The sequence below is a fragment of the Gossypium hirsutum genome, chromosome A12, assembly GCF_007990345.1.
Source record: "Gossypium hirsutum isolate 1008001.06 chromosome A12, Gossypium_hirsutum_v2.1, whole genome shotgun sequence".
Taxonomy (NCBI): Eukaryota; Viridiplantae; Streptophyta; class Magnoliopsida; order Malvales; family Malvaceae; genus Gossypium; species Gossypium hirsutum.
The window spans coordinates 63,531,064-63,552,710 of NC_053435.1; the positions used below are offsets into that span (position 1 = coordinate 63,531,064).

General features: G+C 35.2%; 1 pseudogene; it reads right to left on the minus strand.

The window, feature by feature from the left end:
- Positions 1–229: 229 nt before the first annotated feature.
- On the minus strand, positions 230–8,950 carry LOC107924301 (mechanosensitive ion channel protein 2, chloroplastic-like; annotated as a pseudogene).
- Positions 8,951–21,647: the final 12,697 nt, after the last annotated feature.

Below are 21,647 nucleotides of genomic sequence, written 5' to 3' on the forward strand. Positions count from 1 at the left end.
AAAATACTTTTCAACTTCAAAAGCATCTTAAATTTTATTACTTATGGTGCCAAAAGTGCTTTTGGCTCCAATCCAATTCTTGAATCCATGAAGAGATGAAGCAACTTATTCATCTGAGTAATTGCAGCCACGGAAGTTCAGCCAACGTTCAATGTGGCTGCCCTTGTCCACAACACCAATCATTTTTCACCGCAAAGCTAAAGAAACTGGGAGAACGATATATTACCGATTCTTTCAAAGATAAATATTATATATTACTGATTTTAACAAAAATAATACAAGAGTACCCAGAAGAAAACATACATGTGGTGCAATTTGAAGAAACACAGCTCTAAGTGTAGGTGTCAGCAAAAGGTTTTAGATACCTCTGGGGATCAGTAGTTAACTCTCAAATACATCACTGATTGTTAGGGGTCTTTGAAGTCGATAGAATCTGACCCTTTTTTTTATCCCCAGCAGTGGATCCGTTTCCATTCCGGCTTGAAGATGCAACTTCTTTTGCATCTACAGCAGATGAGGTCAACCCTTCATCGATAGGTAGTGTTCTCTTCGGGCCCTCTAATGCTACACCGAGAACAATATTTTCCTCCAAGGCAGATCTTTTGATTGGTGGCTGAGAGACTGGCAGCTTCTCATCTTCCTGCTTTGATTGGAAGGGTTCTCGTAATCCTCCTGCTTTGTCAATACCAGTTTCCTGCAAGGTCAATGAAGGGTTCTCCGACTCGCTGCTCTGTGTGGCATTTTTCTGTTGCTTGTCAGTGACCTTGTTTTTTAGCAGATTATCTGAGATTGAATCTGGAACTTTTGGGCTGGAACTAGATGTTTCTGCAGCTTTAGAATTTGTTTTGGAGACAGATTTTGATGGTGATTTCAAGAGCATTTTATCATCAGATGTCGGTTCAAATGTGGCCTTAAAGTTCTCCTTGGTGTCAGAGCTTGGAGTTTCTCCTATCTTGGCATCAGCTTTGGGTTCAACCGATGGTGTTCCTTTGGACTTGGAGTCAGGCTTTGGTATCATTCCTGCCTTATTGTCTCCTTTAGTGTCAGCACTAGGCCGCACTGCGGTTTTACCATCTTGCTCTCCAGCTGGACGGGAAGAACGGCCTTTTGTTCTATCTTCACTATTGATCTTATAAGAGGGTTCAATCAGTAACAGAGGCCTGTTAGATTGTACTCCATCATGGTTATAAGTCGAGTCTGCAAAAGGAATATTTTCCAAGTCAGCATCACTATATACTTTCTGCACAGTGCGAATTGGTGTGGCAAGCCGGGCACGGTGATGGCTGATGACTCTAAGGAGATCCAAAAGTATAGCTTCCTGCACCATAAACCAAAACTAATAATGGATCCATTCAAATATATCAAGCTTAATGGAAGATACCATCACGGAAAATATAAATTAACATAATCAGAATGGTTCTTTTTCATCAGAAATTAAGTGACGATATGAATGTTCACAATCAGCAACCAAATTTAGGTATATTATATACCAGCCAAATAAAAGAAACCAAAGGATTACTTAAAAACCTATTGCTCGTGGTAAAGAAGAAAATAGCTATGCATGGCATTCTAAATAGCCAAAAGCATGCTTAATTAACAAAAAGCTATGAATAAGTTTGTCTTTGAATATTTATCTAATAAATCTCTCAATATTAAACAGGGATTCCTTTGAGATATTTTTATATAATTGATTAATTTATCGTCCTCTAGGATCTGTATCATATTAAAGTACCATAGTAGCATGGCCATTTTCTATCCTGATGCATAAAAACAAATAATTCCAAATTGAAATTATAAAAGGAAAGAAAATGAGAAAGGAATGCAGGATTTTTTCAAAATTATGCAGTTTTCAAAATTTTATTTTCTTCCCTCACATTTTTCAACTCTACCAAGTATTAAATGGAAAGAAAATTATTTTTTCTTTCAATTTTTCCATTTCATACCAAGCACACCAAAAGGAAAATTCATATTTTGTATCATTCTATTTTTCTATTCTTTCAATTTTCCTTTACAATTTAACACTACCAAGCAAAATCTTAATGCTGCCAACTTCAAGTTTTTTATTGTTGGTACTTTTCACATCCATTTTACGGTTGATATTCGAGGTTCATGGCTGCCCCTCCCAATAATGTCGTCTTCAAAGTTCGAATCTGCGTCCTCCCTTGAGAGTGCAATGTGCCTTACCATTGTCCCCAACACATGTGCCAACTTCAAGTTATAATATAATCTTTTCCCTAGAATGGCGTATTACTGCCATTATCATTGATGCACCCAAACGCCCTGAAATACAATTCCCAGGCCACATTCAAATTGAAAGGTATAAACTGCAGTATAGAAATCCTCTTACCTTGACACATAGGTACTCTTCAAAATGGGAAGTTTTTACAAAACAAGACACCAGTATCTGTCAAATAAGAAAGAAAAGGGGAAAGAATAATGATAAGACATGTATAACATAGACAACACTAAGCACAACAACTAATGCATTGTACGTCCGATATCACAGCCAATAATAACTCATGTTTCTTTCACAGTTTAGCAAAATCTATAGATTTGTTCCTCACTACCAGAAAAGGACATCTGTAAATATATTTACTGTATCTCTAGTCCATAAATTTGAAGGCTTTGCTTGGCATCAAGGATAGTAAGGAGCAAGGATGGAAATTTGCTAATCAAATGGTTAAGATTCATAACCACTTTCCTACTTTGTAGCTTAATGATTAGATTAACAAATTTTACATTCTCACTCCTTTCCATCCTTCATATGCAGCAGACCTTAAGAAAAAAAATAAACTAAAAATGGCAGTTCTTGGATTATAATGTTCTCAGAAATGCTTAAGGAAGTTAATGTTACTTTACCCTTTTTTCCATTTTTAATGAAGTACCATATCAACCATACACAAGCACTCAAAAAGGCGTTAGGAAAAGGTCAATACTAAAAGGTAAATATGATTAAAGTACCTATTAGTGTAACCAAATTGACAAATGTCTTTTGGTTGGTTAGGTTTGAAAGGAAAATGTATGCCACCACATCACACACTTATATTACTGGCATAAAATATGAAAGACACCGGACTGAGGCAAATTCTTTTAGCATCACTAGACAGCACTTACAAAAAAAATCTATGAACAAATAATGAAAAAAAGAATAGTTTTACAAATGTACGAACCATAAGAGCCTGATTTTCGGGATTGATATTTTCCAGAAATACTCTTCTGTGCAATCTCTGCTGCTCAACTTGAGGATTCTTAGCCAGGACTTTGCGCATGTCAGCAACAATATTCTGCACAAACAAAAGGAATAAAAAATATTTATAAAAATGGATATTGCAATGGAACGTCTCCAAACGAGCAATAGAAGTTTTGACATGCTAGGATAACTCCTTACACTAATTTTATGGACGTCCATGTGACTGATAGCCAGGTGAGTTTTAATGCGCCAATGAGTTTTCTGACTAAGATTTCTCACAACATTTACAGTAAATTTGTGGTTTGGAATGTGAACTGCTTCTCGATCTTCCCCTCTTACTATTGTTGGTGACCACCAACCAACATGCTAAATATGAAAAAAAATATAAGACATAAGAAAATCCTCAGATCAATGATATATTCCAGTTAATATTGAAGGGGTAAAATAGTCATTTAGCAAAGCCGGATGTAACAAACTGTTTTTATTTTCCATTATTTTAATATTGTTGGTTATTTTCTTGGATTATGTTGATGTAAGGATGTTATATATAAGAAAAAGCTGTCAGAAGAGGGGCATGGATATTCCTCTTTGAGAATTCTTCTCTGAGTATTTCTTCATCTTTTATTCCTTTTCCTATTCCCTATTTTTCCGCATTCTTGCTTAATTTACCCCTGATTTCAGTGGAAGATAACAATCAAGCATATTTTTTAAGTGACAAAGGAAATCTCAGCATGAAAACCCAATCCTAATTTAGAGATATAATACCAGCTCTATAACCATAAAGTATATTGAAGTAAGAACACCTTTTTTTCTAAACAACTCAGTCAGAGACAGGGATCAGATACAAACCTCAACAGTGCCAGAAACTTCATATCCCTCAATCTTTGTTTGAATCCATTCATTCAAAACAAAAGGTCGAGTTGCATGAATCATGCACTTGAAAGAAAATTAGTGAATATCTACAACAACAAACAATACAATGTCAAGCATTAGGGAAATGCATATACTGACACAGACAACAAAGGGATCTAAAAAAGATAGAACAGGAAAAACAATGTTTGGAACTTTGTTAATCTTTGTTTGATCTTGGGCTGATTTAGGACATGAACAAGATTGAACAAATAGTAATTTTATGTTTCCTTGGGTCAAAAGATAAATTTATTATTTGTTGCTTTCTTGGGGTCTATTTTCAGTGGTATTCCGCCGATTTCCAAATTAGTTGAAAAATCTCATGATGAGAGTCTAAAGAGTTCCTTTTGGGGTTTCCTTCTGTTGTTATCTAAAGAGAACAAATTTCAGTGGTATCTTACCTCTAAATCCTTGTGAGAATAGGGTAAAGTAAACGCTATAAGCATGTGAACTCTTTCATTTGATAAAGAAGATAATTTCAAAGATGGTATAGATGCATGATAAATTATGCTACCTTCTGATTGTATGAAGCAACTTTTAGCTTTAGGTGTAAAGTGTTATCTTGATCTTCTTCATCTTCTTATTCCCATTTCTAGCATTGTTCAAGAATTACAGACCATAAATCAGTTTCTTAAACCTATCAAACTTTACCAAATCAAACACCAAAAGCAACTTCCAAGCTTCAATTGCAACCCTTAATCATTGCCCAGAGGTAGAACTTCCACAACCCAGGCAGCAGGTAGGTTATTTCCCTTTTGTTAGCTTTTCGCCCTCAAAGCAGATTTCCTTTCTAAACCTAAAGAGAACAAATTTCAGTGGTATCTCATCTCTAAATCCTTGTGAGAATAGGGTAAAGTAAACACTATAAGCATGTGAACTCTTTCGTTTGATAAAGAAGATAATTTCAAAGATGGTATAGATGCATGATAAATTATGCTACCTTCTGATTGTATGAAGCAACTTTTAGCTTTAGGTGTAAAGTGTTATCTTGATCTTCTTCATCTTCTTATTCCCATTTCTAGCATTGTTCAAGAATTACAGACCATAAATCAGTTTCTTAAACCTATCAAACTTTTACCAAATCAAACACCAAAAGCAACTTCCAAGCTTCAATTGCAACCCTTAATCATTGTCCAGAGGTAGAACTTCCACAACCCAGACAGCAGGTATGTTATTTTCCTTTTGTTAGTTTTTCACGCTCAAAGCTGATTTCCTTTCTAAACAAACCTGCAGACCTAACCGTCTTATACAATTAAACCCTACAACTACAAGTTCTTTCCGATTAAATAATCAAAATTTTGAAATATGTAATCCCACATTCCAGTCCTATACCATCTATATTATTCTCGCTAAAATGCAGTTAACATAAAGTATTTTTACTTAAAATGCAAATAACACTGTCCATTGGTAATAAGTAATATCAAGGCAAATGTATCCAAACATTTATATAAGTTTAAATGAATCAACATGAAAATGTTATTTAGGTGTACCTCACGTCCAGCAAGAGTCAGCAAAACTGTCCCCAGACCTCCAGCAGTCAGCCACTTCTCTGTAGAGAAACCCAGCAACTCCATGAACAACGACACAGCAGCAACCCAAACTGCAGAGTATATAGCTTTCCCTGCAAACTGGAAACCCATCTTGCAAAAAAGAAGAGAAGTTTATGAATTAGTTCAAAGGGCCACACTGAAATTCAGGCTGCCATAAAAACAACGAGAAAATTATGTAACTAAATAAAATGAATGAAAGATAATTTATGTGTATTATAGGTATCTCTCTACTATAATTAATGGAGGCATCCGAGTCACACTTCACGCACTCTGCTAATTAGCAATAAACAATAGCAATGACGTGAATATTAGTAATTAATATCAATTGTTTTATGTGAGAGCAATGTCATCTACATTTCTTGTATCACTGGAATCACTCGTCTCCATGAAGAATTTCTGCATTTGCTGAATCGTGCTGCACAGAAGCATTTTAACCATGTTTAGTGGCCAACAAAACAACTGTTACGGAGAATTACAACTAGGAAAACATTATCAACATTATTCTTTCAGTTGAACAACATTATGAAAATTATAAATAAATTAAATTAAATTGTGCTTCAAAATACATCATTTTAGAGTTGGTAACTATCCTTATCAAGCAATTAGTTAGGAGAAAGTGAACCAAAAATGAAAAGGAGAATAAATGCCCACCTCGATAAGCAAAATGCAAAGGCCAACACAGTTGACAATGATCTTACAAAATTTAAAAGTCGTTGCTTAACAACTTGGCTAGCTTCTGTAGGGAGAACTAATGGATCCAGTGTTCTGCAAGAAGTATGCCAGTGAAATGCAAGTGTGTTGAACATCCGAAACTAGATTTTTTTATACAGCAAATATAAAACTCTTCGAATTCTTTTCACATTGAATACATATTATATTTTAGAACCTGCACATGAGTATTGCTCCAGCCCACAACAGCAAAGGTTGAACATAAGAAGTTGTAACATAATGTGTTCTACTCTTCTTCCAACTGTTATCACTCTTCTGCAGATATTCATAGAATATTAGATAACGCATAGACCCAATCTGGTCAAATGTTTATTGATCCATGGTAAAAGAGTAAACTTACATGAAGAAGTAGGCTTCTACCCTGTCGAATAAGTGGCCCAACACCATATAGGGCAAAAATTATAATAGTAGCAGCTGGAATCAACTTAAGTGCAAGAGGACTGGCTTGTAAGGTATTGTAAGACCTGCAATGCAAAGGATTAAATCTTAAATGCATAAACAAACATTAGTCACTAAACATAAAGACAATAACCACAGCAGAGGTACTGTTTAAGGAAATATGCTCCTATAAGAAACATGAAAAATAAATAAATCATCTAAAGCAGAGCAAAGAATGTTTTCATAAATAATAGTTAGGGTCACATGTTACAACTTGAACCTAAGTAAAAAGCCAATAACTAGAAATGCTGAACTAATTAGAGAACAGATTTTCGGTATGACAATGATAACCACATAAACAATCCTGAGATTCAGTAAAACAAATATGCCTACACATGTAAGCTGATGACTAAGCAGGAGCAAAAGGGCACCTTGTTAATGCAATAGATGCAGCTTTTACACCAGGCAGTTCTAATATTTGGGCAGGTACTCCAAAAGCATGACACCTAAAGGCATGGTTCCTGTATGGAACAAAATGCATTGGCCTGTACAATTTGTTGGAGAGTGAACTTTTCCAAACATCCTGTTCATGCTGTTGCAGGAACTGTTGCAAGAAGAGAAGAAGAAAAAGATATTCCCAAACATCATTTAAAGGATATAAATTCAGCTAATTCTATTAAATGAAAGAATCTCTCGATAGTTTATAGCTCAAAGTATAACTGTAATTGAATAATTGCCAATATAGACAAAAGAAAGAAACTTTTTAGCTTATAAGAATCTAATATTTACATAAATTTTGAAAGGACAAAAATCTAGCATTTAGATCCAGCATAGTCAGGCAACATCTGATAATCACAATATTGAGTGCTTAAGAGATTGAAATAGACACATTAATGACAACGTGCTATTAGACATGAAAACAGGCATGCAAACTACAACTTCATGAGACAGTTTCCATGCACTTTAAAACATGACATAGAGAAGCAAAAGCTATAATATATCTGTTCATAGGTAAAGAAAAGCATCCTTTATGAATTTGGCTTAACCAAATCTCAGACAAACCAGAAATAATAGCAAGAGAAAAATGCTAAGAACACTTCAGAAACAAAATCCAATGTGTATTTTGCAGATATGTATGCATTAATTAAGGAGAAACCTTTTCTTATTTTAAAGACAACTCAATATCTATAATCACAGTTAACTACCAGCAGAGCAATAGTATCCTAAACAAGAAGCATCAAAGTCATACCGAAGCACGAGATGAGAGGTCAGAGCTCAATAAATCCAACTTCCCCCTTCCAAGTACAATCTGAAAACATAAAAGAGAGAAAAAAAATTTTCAATATACATTAAAATTTCAAAACAGAATGCAAAATGCTTTCTTAGATGAGGGGAATCCTGTACCTTAAATTTTGTCTTGTATACCTGGTTCCTGCAATGTCCCAAATCATAGGACAATTGCAAAGAACCAGAAAGAGACATCGTCGAAGTGAATCCAGTCGCTTGCAGGGCGTCGCTAGTAGCACAAGATCATAAAAAATTTCCGATAAAAGCTAAGCTTTAAACTTAAAATGTATATTATTAAAACGAAACCCTTATCCAGAATCTCACGCCGTAGAAAATTAAAAAATTAAATGCGCCAACAGAAGATAATAAGAGAAATAAAAGTTTCCTGAAACCCTAGAAGAGAAATTTTAAATAAGAAGTTTTCAAAATTCTGCCAATCAGATACATATGAGTTAACATAATTTTGAGCAGCAATTTGGGGAAACCAAAAAAAAACAAAAGATACGTTTAATATAATATATATATAGAGAGAGAGAGAGAGAGAAAAGGAATGATATTAAGAAAAACCAAACTTCTTCTCGCAGGTTTCAGTATGGCAATACCGAAGTAAGACGAAATTTACATATAACAATCAGATACAAATTGAGACAAAACAACTACTAAAGTCCACAACAGGAAATGAAGAATCCTCTTAAAGAAAAAATAAAAATAAATTCAGAAATTGAAAGGCCATGAAATGATAGTTTACCTTGAAGCGGAGAATTTCAGGTATCGACCATATTTTCGCAGAAATTTCGAGATTGGCTCTTTCTTGATATTTTTCTCCCCCTAGGTAGAGATTCGCATAGAGAAAAAGGCAGAAGGAGAGAGCGAAGAAGGATTTTATTTTATTCGCAATTAGTATTTCTATTTTCTCGCTAAATTTAAGTTTTTGTTTTATTTTTTTGTTAAAAGTGGTGAATATTTAGCCCTGTGGATATCCACGTAGGCTCCAGTGGCGGAGAAATTCATTGGAAGGGGTGGCGCTGGAATGTGAATCGTTAATAGTTATTTGTTCCTTTATTTATTTTTATATATATAATTAAATGCTTTATAAACACAAGAAAATTTCTGAACAAAAACAAATAGTATTTGAGATATGGAATTTAATTAAATAACCTTTAAAATTTTAAAAAAGGTTTGATAGATTTTTTTTAATGAAAAGAAAACAACGGCAAGCAATTAGTAAAAGCTTGCGAAAGGTGTAGTTTTAAAGATTTTAAAAAAGGATTTTGTTTGGGATAATATTATACATTCTCATGTATTTTTAATGAAAATAACACCTTCTTGACTATTTAATAAAATTTTCAAAACTTTTAAAAAAACATATTTAAGTTGTTGCTTTTTTTATACTTAATTATATACTTCAACTCTCAAATGCATCAAAAAACTTTCAAACTTTAAAAAAAAAAATTAATTAAACTCCTGCTTTTTTTTTTGGTTTAGTACCAATTAAAATCAATTAAACTTTATTTTTTTCTTTTTTCTGAAAATAATTTCAGAAATGAGCCATTTCAAAAAATATTTACATAAATAGACCGAAAACTCAAAAACACACTGATGTGGACGTGTTTTCAGGAGAAAACCTAGAAAAGTGCTTCCACATCAGCGCTTTTTTCCTTGTGTTAGGTAAAAACGCGCTGACGTAGATGCGCTTTTGACTGTGTAATCTCCTAACGGTCATCTCCAACAGCCGTTTAAAAAGGCCCAACGATCAAGAAAAAAAAGTATAAAATTCCCCCAGCCCATTTTTTCACACCAATTTTATTATGCTTCTAAATTTCTCTCTAAATTTCTCAAAAAAGTATTAATTTTTATAATTTGTAAGAAATTTGATCGTGTTAGCAATGGTCCGACAATTAATTCGTCTCGATGATGAACATATCTCCCTCGACCAAATGAAAATGGTAAGGGTTAATTTCATTTTTTTAATATTATTTTGTTTTTATTTTATTTTTATAATTTAATTAATATTTTTTATAATAGCCGGTAGATCGAGTTTTACAATGTTTTATTCGTAATCTACCTAGTCCTCCATCACCGTTGATTGAAAATTACTTGAGGGAAGCGAGTTTTTGGCACGTGGTCAATATAGGTTGTGGGTGTAAGTTGGACCCAAAACTCATCAGCACATTTGTGGAGAAGTGGAGACCCGAGACACACATATTCCATCTTCCATGTGGAGAGTGTACCATCACTTTGGAGGACGTGCAGATACAGTTGGGATTACCGATGGATGAGTCCGTACTCACCGGGTCTGCTCAATCTGCTGATTGAGGAGCCATATGTTACGATCTTTTGGGTACGATCCCAGATACTATTTACGAAGGTCGAATCAATATGGGCCCATTACGAGAGACATTCCTAGTGCTGGGGAATGATTCGACTCAAATACAAAGAGTACGATACGCTCGAGCATACATTCTTCAGATCCTCGAAGGTTATCTGATGTCGGACATGTAACAGCCCATTTTTAGTCAAATCAGAACAATAGTTTTGGGACCACAAATCTGAAGTCAAAAAATTATTTTATTATTATTTTAATGTTTACAGCATGATAATATGATTGTTTGAAATTTTCGTTAAGAAATTTTATCATTTGAGTGCTTAATTTGATAAAAAAAGACTAAATCGCGTAAAGTGTAAAGTGTTAAATAGGTATGAAATCTTAAATTAGAGGTCCTTAAGTAGTAATTAGACCATTGGTTGTTTAAGTGGACATTTATGGACATTAGTATATGTTTTAATGTTTAAGTAAATAAATAGGTAATTATCAAAATAAGTCAAAATTAAAGAAAAGAAAATGGCTATCATCATTTTCATTCTAAAAGTCAAAATTAAAGAAAAGAAAATGGCTATCATTTGTTTCATTCTATCTTTCCATAACTGAAATAGCCATTGTTGAAGAAGGGAGCTTTGGTTTTTCATTTTGCTACATGCATGGTATGTTTTAAATCTCGTTTTTAATGATTTTTATGTTTTTGAGATCGTTGCAGCTTAATCTAGCTAGCCCAGGGACTAATTTGCAAAATTGTTAAAGGTTTAGGGTTTTCCATTAATAAATGTTGGTGTAGTTTGATGTTTAAAGATAGAAAATGCATGCTTGTTGATAGATAAACAACATTTGTTAAGTGATTTTTAGTAAAATGTCCAAATAGAGATTAAATTGTAAAATGTATAAAATTCATGGTTAATTTGTGAAATAAATGAAAAATATGGGCTGCTAGGGACCTAATTGAAATTCAACTAGCATGGGTTTAGGTTGAATTGCATGAATTGGCATTTTTATGAGATAAGGACTAAATTGTAAAAATGTTGAAATATTAGGGGCAAAAGTGTAAAGTTGTCTTAATGTGTATTTTGGACTAAATTGAATAGAATGATAAAAATAAGTTAATTTTTATTACATTTAGATCAAGAAAAGCGAAATTCAGATTTAAATCAGGGGAAAAACAAAGTATTGGACTAATCAACTTATTTCATCGTTTTTGCAATGGAGGTAAGTTCGTATGTTAATAAGCATTATTATATTTATGTTTTAAATGCTTTGATATTGCATAAATTGTGAATATGACCTTGCAGATATGTTTGACAACGATTCGATTATGAGAAATCCCGATTGAACCTTAGGAATATATTAGGATACGAATGACATGTCATTAGGGATTATGTGATTTGGGTGCTGGTTCGTACGTCGTACTGGTGGCTGAGTTATCCGGCATGTGTTGTAGATACTCGTCAGCTTATGTGAGCAACACCATATAACTTTGTCATGACCGTCAGCTTGTGTGAGCAGACCCGTTGATAGCTCGAGAGTGAGCATTATAAGTGATATGATATTGAGATAGCTTCAACTATATATATATGTAGCACTCAGGGTCGAGTTTCCTGGTGTATCTGATAGTATTCCGAATGGTTCAACGGGTATACGTAAGATATGGATGAATATGAGATTGATACGATGTAACGCCCCAATTTTCGAGAATTCTGTGAATGTTGGCATAGGTTTAATTATGTTAGTGGGCCTCTAGAAGGCCCAAGCTTAAGATAGAACCCGGTAATTTTAGTTAATTTTTGTTCCATAAGAAAAAGCGGGTGAAATTATGAAATAGGACCTATGTGAAAATGTTTGAAAATGCTATAGGCTAAATTGAAGTGGCCAAATAAATAGGAGTGCAAAATAGGAGGATTTGCATGACAAACCTCCCATTTTACATGAAGTGGCCGGCCATCATGTTGTTGAAGACAATATGTGCGCTTGATATCCATAATTTATGGTACAAATTGATAAAAAATTGATAATGGGTTAGGTAAATGTTCCATGATGGGCATGATAAGCATTATGGACATTTTTTTATTGACATTATGGCATAGGTATGGCACAAATAATATAGGTTATTTTGTGTCATAAAATGTTGGGTAATAAAATAACAAAAGGATGAAAAGAACAAAGTTTTGTCCATTTTTGTTCATCATAGCCGAAAGTTAGAGAAGAGAAAGGAGAGGAGAAAGCTCTTGAGTATTCGGTCACTAGGAAGAGGAAAATTGAAGGTAAGTTCTTGGTACCTTGCTTCTATTTTGAGGTTCATGAGTTCTTCTTGATTCTACCTTAACTCTTGAAGCATATTTTGGTTTTTAGTTGTGTTGTGAGCATTTAGTCATGAATTAAAATGAAGGAAATGGTTGTTGTTTCATGTTCTTTTGATGAAAAATGGAAGATAGGTGAAGTTGAGCCGAACAAATGAGCATGCATGTGCCTTAGATGCTAAAGGGAAAAATCGGCTAACATGTTGTGCTTTAAAATGATGAAATGGAGATTATACTTAAGTAAAATCATAGATATGTGAGGATTGATTGGTGATATACATGTTTAAATAACATGCATGCAAGGTATGTATGAAAGAGTGATTTGGTAATAAATCTGCTTGGGACAGCAGCAGTAACGTGACTTTGGAAAATCACCATAAATTGTGGGAGATGAATTAGAAGCTGAATAAATTATGTAATTAAAGCTTATTGAGTCTAGTTTCAAATGAAATAAACAAGAACATATTTTGAATTCTGTACAATGAGAAATTTGATTCGTAATGAAGAGTGGTCAGATTAGTCAAACAGTGAAACATGGGAAACTTTGAGAAAAATCTGGTATTGATTGGCTAAACTAAAAATTCTGAAAAGTTTATGGATAGAAGATATATGAGTCTATTTTCAGGGAAAATTAACAGAACTTGATTTGGAGTTTCGTAGCTTCAGTTATAAATGATTTAGTGACTGTTGCTCATGAAGACAGCTTGTAGTGAAATTATGATTATGTGATAAACACTGACAAAAAAATTGTTAATGAGTTGCTTATTGATTTCTTATAAGCTTACTCTGATCTGTAGGTGTGGTTGGCCGAATATTGTAAGGGGTTAATACGTAGTTCGTATTTGAATAGTTAGATTAACGTGTTAGTAATCCAATTGTAGGCGGTTCGTGTGTGGATCTCGTCAGCATATCGTCAGAAACAGGTCTGTAACTGACACCCTCTCATAGACTAGATTGGCAAAAGCCGAAAAGCCGAAATGCTGAAAAGTCGGTATTTTGGGAATTTGCGAGTGTGCGAATGCTCGTAAGATAGTTGGGTTTGAATATTTGGTAATTTAAAGTAATAAACTGCAGTACGCGCGATATCGTACATTTTGATAATTTGGGCTTCATGGGCCAAAGATCGGGTTCATGGGCCAACGGGCCCAATTCGGTAAGTATGCGCGGTAAGTGTTCTGATAGTACGTAAATAGTTAGGAAATGCATGAAAACCCTAAAAGCATCTAAATTACTATAATACCCTTATGTATGGAAAATTACTATTATACCCCTAGGTGCAAAATTACCATTATACCCCTAGGGTTAATTTTGACTGAAAAGCATGACGATCTGATTCTGTATGATGTACGCCATGATTATATATCTGTTGCATGGGGACATGGGTTATATTATGGAGGAAGCGTCCTGGTGGCTATGCCACAATTATCTAATCTGGTGGCTCTGCCACATATATCTGTTTTGGTGGCTATGCCACGATTATCTGATCTGGTGGCTCTGCCACATATATCTGTTCTGGTGGCTCTGCCACGATTATCTGTATCTGGTGACTCTGTCACATTATCTGTTCTGGCAGCTATGCTACATATTTCTGTGGTGTGTAGTGGTTGGGTGGGTCGAGTAGCCTCCCCACATGGTGTACGGCTGGTACAGGGGTGTTATGGATGAATCTGGGTTGGGTTTCTGCATAAACATGTAATATCTGTTCTGTTCTGTTATGGGCCTATGGGCTTCATTCTGAAATCTGTTATGGGCTAAGGCCAACTTATTCTGTTTCTGTGGTTTGAGCTGATTTAGACTATGGTTGGGTTATTTTGCACACTGAGTTTTCCCAAACTCACCCCTTATTTTTGATCCACGTAGGTAAACCCCAACCATAGTGGGCTTGGAGCTGTGAGGGAATTCGAAGTGGCCACAAGTTCTGCAAATTACTGTTTTCTTCCGGTGAATTGGACATCTTTTCTTTTATTTTTATGATTTGGGTTTTAAGTTGTAATAAGGCCGCTTAATTATTTTTGATGGTTTTGATATGTTTTATTAAGATAGGTATTACTTATATTAACTGTTGGAATTGGATAGCTTTAGGGCGCGTTTTCAAAAACAGTAATTGATTTCAAAATAACACAACAACAAGCAAAGCTTCCGCAATGAAGATATTTTCCAAAATTAATCACTTTTCTTAAAAAGGACTTAATCAAATCGGTTTCCTAGAAATATACATGACGTTAAGGTGTGGCAATGGCGGTGTGCATGTCTAGGATTGGATCTGAAGGGAGCTTGGTACTTAAGCAGTCCGATGGACTCACCTCCTCTTTTCCGGTTTCCTACCTGGTGCACAGCTTCCATCCACTTTAACCTATAATGAAATCATCTTTTAAAACACTAATTAAGTTTTACTGGATCAATAATATAAAATGTTTTGAATGCTTCGATGTGACATGTCGGATCCGACCATAACGTCTGGGCAGGGTTTGGGGTGTTACATTTAGTGGTATCAGAGCCTAGGTTGCAATAACTCGGCTGTGGAATGGGTTTACAAAAAAAACAAAGATTTTCAAAAATAAAAATTTTTTATAAAGATTGCGAAAAATGAGATTTTCAAAATTTAGATCTTTAGAAGGTGGCATTCCGAATCTCCGGCCCAAGCCTGTAAGTATTACTCTGAACTCTTCTGAATATTTTTCTGACTTATCTGTCTATACTGAAATCCTGCTAGGATACTCTAGATAGGATGATACTGAAACCATAGGAAAATCTGATAAGAGACTGAAATTGTAGCTAGACTTCGATTCTGCGAAAACAAACTCTGAACTACTGTCTGATTCATAAAACATCTGTAATAAACACTGGAATATTAATTGATGTATAAAAATTCGTAATCAAGATAATACGATATGAGTACAAGAGGTCGTGGACGGAGCCCAAGAAGTGCTCGAGCGAGATCTTCGTCTTCGAGACATATGTCGGCGGTGGATGCACCGATACCACTGACAACAGAGGTAGAGTCTCATGACCGCGGTGCCGGGGATGATGCCTTGTCACAGGCAATGCTTCGTGTTCTGGAAAGGGTTGCAGGGGCAAGTGCGGGCAATGGAGTTCGAGGATCTATTTTTGAACGACTTCGGGCTAACGGAGCGGAGATCTTTAGGGGCGTGTCTGGTATAGCCCCGAATGTGGCAGAATATTGATTGGAGGCCACAGAACGAATTATGGACGACTTGGACTGCTCTGAGGAGATTGTGAGTGGGGTATCTGTACTAAGTCCTTTGGGTCACTCGGTTAGGGTAGACAAACTGTATAGGGATGTACCCTTAGAAACTCAAGGTAGGATTTTCCCTGGAGATCTGATGGAGTTACCGTTCGGAGAGTTTGATCTCATTTTAGGAATGGACTGGCTTGTTAAGCATAAGGCGACCCTGGATTGTGCTACTAAACGAATGGTGTTAAGGACCACAAAGGATGAGGAGGTTATGGTGATAGGTGAGCGAAGGGATTATTTGTCCAATGTGGTGTCGGCTTTAAGAGCCGAAAAATAGATTCGGAAAGGTTGTGAAGCCTATTTGGCATTTGTAAGTCAGTCAGAAGAGGAGGGATTGACAGTGGATAAGGTTAGGACTGTAAAGGAGTTCCAAGATGTTTTTCCGGAGGAGCTTCCAGGATTGCCTCCGAACCGAGAAGTTGAGTTTGGAATAGATTTATTGCCTGGAACGGCGCCTGTGTCCATCGCACCGTATAGGATGGCATCGAAGAAGTTAGTGGAGTTAAAAGCTCAAATTCAAGAGTTGTTGGATAAGGGCTTCATTAGTCCAAGCGTGTCTCCATGGGGAGCACCGGTGCTATTCGTGAAAAAGAAGGATGGTACGATGCGGATGTGCATTGATTATCGCCAGTTGAACAAACTGAAGATTAAAAATAAGTATCCACTGCCAATGATTGACGATCTGTTCGACTAGCTTAGAGGAGCTTCTGTATTTTCCAAGATCGATCTTCGATCTGGATATCATCAGTTAAGGGTCAATGAGGCAGATATCCCTAAGACAGCATTCAGGACCTGGTATGGTCATTACGAGTTTCTGGTTATGCCACTGACGAACGCTCCTGCAGCGTTTATGGATTTGATGAATCGTATGTTCCAACCATTTTTAGATCAGTTCGTAGTCGTCTTTATTGACGATATGTAACACCCCTCACCCGTATCCCTCACCGGAATAGGGTTCGAGGTGTTACCCAACTTAAACTCAATCAATCACACAAAAATCGTGCCGGAAAATTTCAATCAATTTAAAACTTTTCTTTTCATATGCAATCTGTCCCATATATAGGCTTACGAGGCCTAAAACATCACTAGCCAACACCTTTGGCTAAATTATAATATCACATACTCAACACTAAAACCCTATACATGCCATAGACTCGAAATACTAGGATTTACTTACACCAATAGCGTGAGCTCGATAGTGTGATAATATCTCCGGCGAACTCCAACCCGAGCAGGTAACTGAAGTCAACAATCTATAAAACAGAGGAATGTAACAACGGAGTAAGCTTTCATAAGCTTAGTAAGTCTTAAGCAATGTAAACAAATAAACGCAATTATACTTCGGTTTTTCAATTTCTTAAAAGGCCATATTCTAGGTATATTGCCATCTGGCCGAATACACACAAACACATAATGCAAGTTCAGCATTCTTATCACACTTAATCTGAATTTGTATAACATAATTAAATCAAATACTTTCACATACTTTCACACCCTAACCCGGTGTATCATGACCATAGATATAGTTATAACATTTATTCACGTATGTATCACAATGCACACTTATGATTCACTGCAAATCAAACTCACATATGAGTACATAATGTGTATCTGGCCCACTTAACGTATTGAATGTATTCATTTGTCAATCTAATACGAGATACCTTAGTCTTAGACTTTTCTCAAATCACCGGCATTTCGCCTGCTACGCTCGGGGCCCGAATAATCAAATCAACAAGTTCCATATAACATATTCATATCAATTAAGTACTAACATCATTCGAACATATATAATTATACATCTCAAACACTTTTCTTTCATCTCATTTTCACACTTAGCATTTGATAGCTTATGCATAACATTTCACTCACATTCATTTCAAACTTATCATTCGATTATAAAAGCACATTACATATTTACCAACATGTTATACTTGCCATTAGGCCATATAACCATGATACAATACACTATCATTTCATCTTTAACATTCGGCTAAATCCCTATCTTACAAGGAACACCGAATTCACATAAGATATCATTTCATCGGCATTACAGCCTGCTAGGCTCAAAGGCCCAAATATAATACCAGCACTAGGCCTGCGGGATTTAACCCGGATATAATACCAGCACGAAGCCTGCGGGATTTAACCCGGATATAATACCAGCACAAAGCCTGTGGGATTTAACTCGGATATAATACAGCACGAAGCTTGCGGGATTTAACCCGGATATAATACCAGCACGAAGCCTGCGGGATTTAACCCGGATATACATCGAATATCATGCATATTTAATCATATTTTAACACCTCTCATTCAACATATCACATTAGTAGTCATTTGCTACATTCGAATATAAGCTCCTTATGAACACCATCATTTACATTTCGGTTCAAAAGTCATACGTAAATATCACATATCCATTTCACCATTCAAACTTAACCTATAGTGACCATTCGACTATAAGTCATATACATAAATTATTTATCGCACGACTTAATTCAAGTAGAACCAAAAGGTCACAATTCATCTAATATGTACATATTGCTCACTGATTCGTACACAACCTTTCAAATTATCAATTATAAGATGGTTCCGCACATAGCCCATCCTTATCGATAATTTACGATGGTTTTACCCTTACTCACATATAGGTATTTTTACTTATGCTTCTCAATTCACTTTTGTGATTCAATTCTAATTGATTTAACATGCATAAGTACATATCGCATACCTGACCAACTTAATGTATTTGAACAAATTCGATTGTCGATTTAACACAAGGCCTCATAGTTGAACATAAACATGAAACCATTTCTTATACGTTCGATTCACATCAATCATCAAATTCATTTAATTTACATGTACTTAATTAGGTTGTTCGTACCTGAATAATTTACTATACAGAACGAATCACATATCGTATTAGCCCATAGTCTTATAGCACCACACTTTTAATAGTTTATCGGCAATTTGCCTACTAGGTAATAACCTGATTTCATCACCGGCCATAAGCCTGCTAGACCTTTAAGTCCGATGTCATTTCACTGGCATTACGTCTGCTAGGTTTGAAACCCGAATATATATTATAATGCATAACTTATATCATCGATCACTAACAGTTACCTCATCGAAGTTCACATTTAATTACTTTAGTACCAAGCCACCTTCGGCTACCACAACGGACTAAATATAATAATTATATACACATCATGGTTTCTTTTAGATATTCAATAATCACAATCGTGATATCTCCACCAGCACATATACGGCATAGTTTACTCATTGTAACACTCATTTAGTGCATCAAATTTCCAAATCCAATTCAACTTAGGCATAATAGCCATAATCGGCTTATAGCCTTAAATCATTACATATTCGGCACATTAACTAAATAAAATTTACATTCCCTTTACCATATTAATTTAACTCTTAGGCATATAAAAAGGAATCAAGCTTAAACACTTAAGAACTTACCTTGAATGTTGCCGAACGATTACAACGGCTATTCGATTACTTTCTCTTTTCCCCTTATCCAAATTTGCCCCTCTATGCTCTTGAGCTTAAATTCAACAATTTTAACCTTAGTCATTATTCGACTATTCAAGCAGCACTTTCAGAATATATAATATATATATTCGAATTTCACACATATAGATCATAGTAAGCTTATAAGAAATCAATAAGCAACTCATTAACAAAGTTTTGTCAATGTTTACCACATAATCATAATTTCACTGCAAGCTGTCTTCCTGAGCAACAGTCACTAAATCATTTATAACTGGAGCTACGAAACTCCAAATCAATTTCCATTAATTTTCCCTGAAAATATACTCATATATCTTCTATCCTTTAAATTTTCAGAATTTTTGGTTTGGCCAATCAATACCAGATTTTTCTTAAAGTTTCCCTTGTTTCGCTGTTTGACTAATCTGACCACTCTTCACTATGAATCAAATTTCTCATTTTACAGAATTCAAAATATGTTCTCATTTATTTCATTTGAAACTAGACTCATTAAGGAGTCTAATCATATAAATTTCATCTTATGACCATTTTTGTACAATTTATAATGATTTTGTAAAAACAAAACAGAGGATCTAGAAGTCATTCTGACCCTATCCCACATCACTTCAAATATCTCATTATCGGCAATTCCTTTGCTTACACGGTTTCTTTTATAAGAAACTAGACTCATTAAGATTTAATTACATAATTTATTTAGCTTCTAACTTATCTCCCACAATTTATGGTGATTTTCCAAAGTCACGTTACTGCTACTGTCCTAAGCAGATTTATTACCAAATCACTCCTTCACACAAACCTTGCATGCATGTTATTTAAACATGTATATCACCAATCAATCATCACATATCTATGACTTTACTTAAGCATAATCTCCATTTCATCATTTTAAAGCACAAACATGATAGCCGATTTTTCCCTTAGCATCTAAGGCACATGCATGCTCATTTGTTTTGGCTCAACTTCACCTATCTTCCATTTTTCATCATAAGAACACGAAACAACAACCATTTCCTTCATTTTAAATTCATTATTAAATGCTCACAACACAACCAAAAACCAAAATATGCTTCATGACTTAAGGTAGAATCTAGAAGAACCCATGAACATCAAAATAGAAGCAAAGTACCATGAACTTACCTTGGATTTTTCTTCCCCAAGTGACCGAATATTCAAGAGATCTCCCCCCTCTTGCTCTCCTATTTTCGGCTATGAAGAACCAAGAATGAACAAAACTTTGTTCTTTCCATCTTTTTTTTGTTATTCTTATTCCCCAACATTTTATGACACATAAATGATATATTAATTTGTGCCATAACTAAGCCATAACTTCAATAAAAAATTTTACACAAAAGCTTATCATGCCCACCATCCATTATAGCTATTATAATGCTAAAATGCATATTTTATCTAATACCCATCACCTTGGCTGGCCACTTCATGTAAAAATGGGGGGTTTGACATGCAAATCCTCCTATTTTGCACTATAAATTATTTGGCCACTACAATTTAGCCTATAGCATTTTCAGAAATTTTCACATAGGTCCTATTTCATAATTTTACTCTCAAATGACAAAATCAAAGCATGAAATTTTCACACATGCACTTTCACATATAAATAACATAGAACATAACATTTAATTATTTTTGTGACTCAGTTTTGTGATCCCGAAACCACTTTCTGACTAGGGCCAAATTAGGGCTATCACACGATATCCTGGTATATTCTGAAAATGAAGCGAAACATGATGAGCATCTCCGTATAGTGCTGCAAGTGTTAAGAAAGAAGGAACTCTTTGCGAAGTTCAGCAAGTGTGAATTTTGGTTGAGGGAGGTAACCTTCTTAGGACATGTGGTCTCTGCTGAGGGGATTAAGGTGGACCCTCAAAAAATTGAAGCGATTTTGGAGTGGAAGCCGCCTAGGTCAGTGTCGGAAATACGGAGTTTCCTAGGACTGGCAGGATACTACAGAAGGTTTGTGAAAGGTTTTTCTGTGATGGCAGCACCTCTGACAAAACTCATAAGGAAAGGAGTACCGTTTGTATGGACTGAGAAGCAGCAGGAAGCTTTTGAGAAGTTGAAGAAAGTTTTGACTGAAGTACTTGTGTTAATTCAGCCGGAGTCTAGGAAGGATTTTACTGTGTACAGTGACGCATCACACGTGGGTTTGGGCTGCATGTTAATGCAAGAGGGTAAG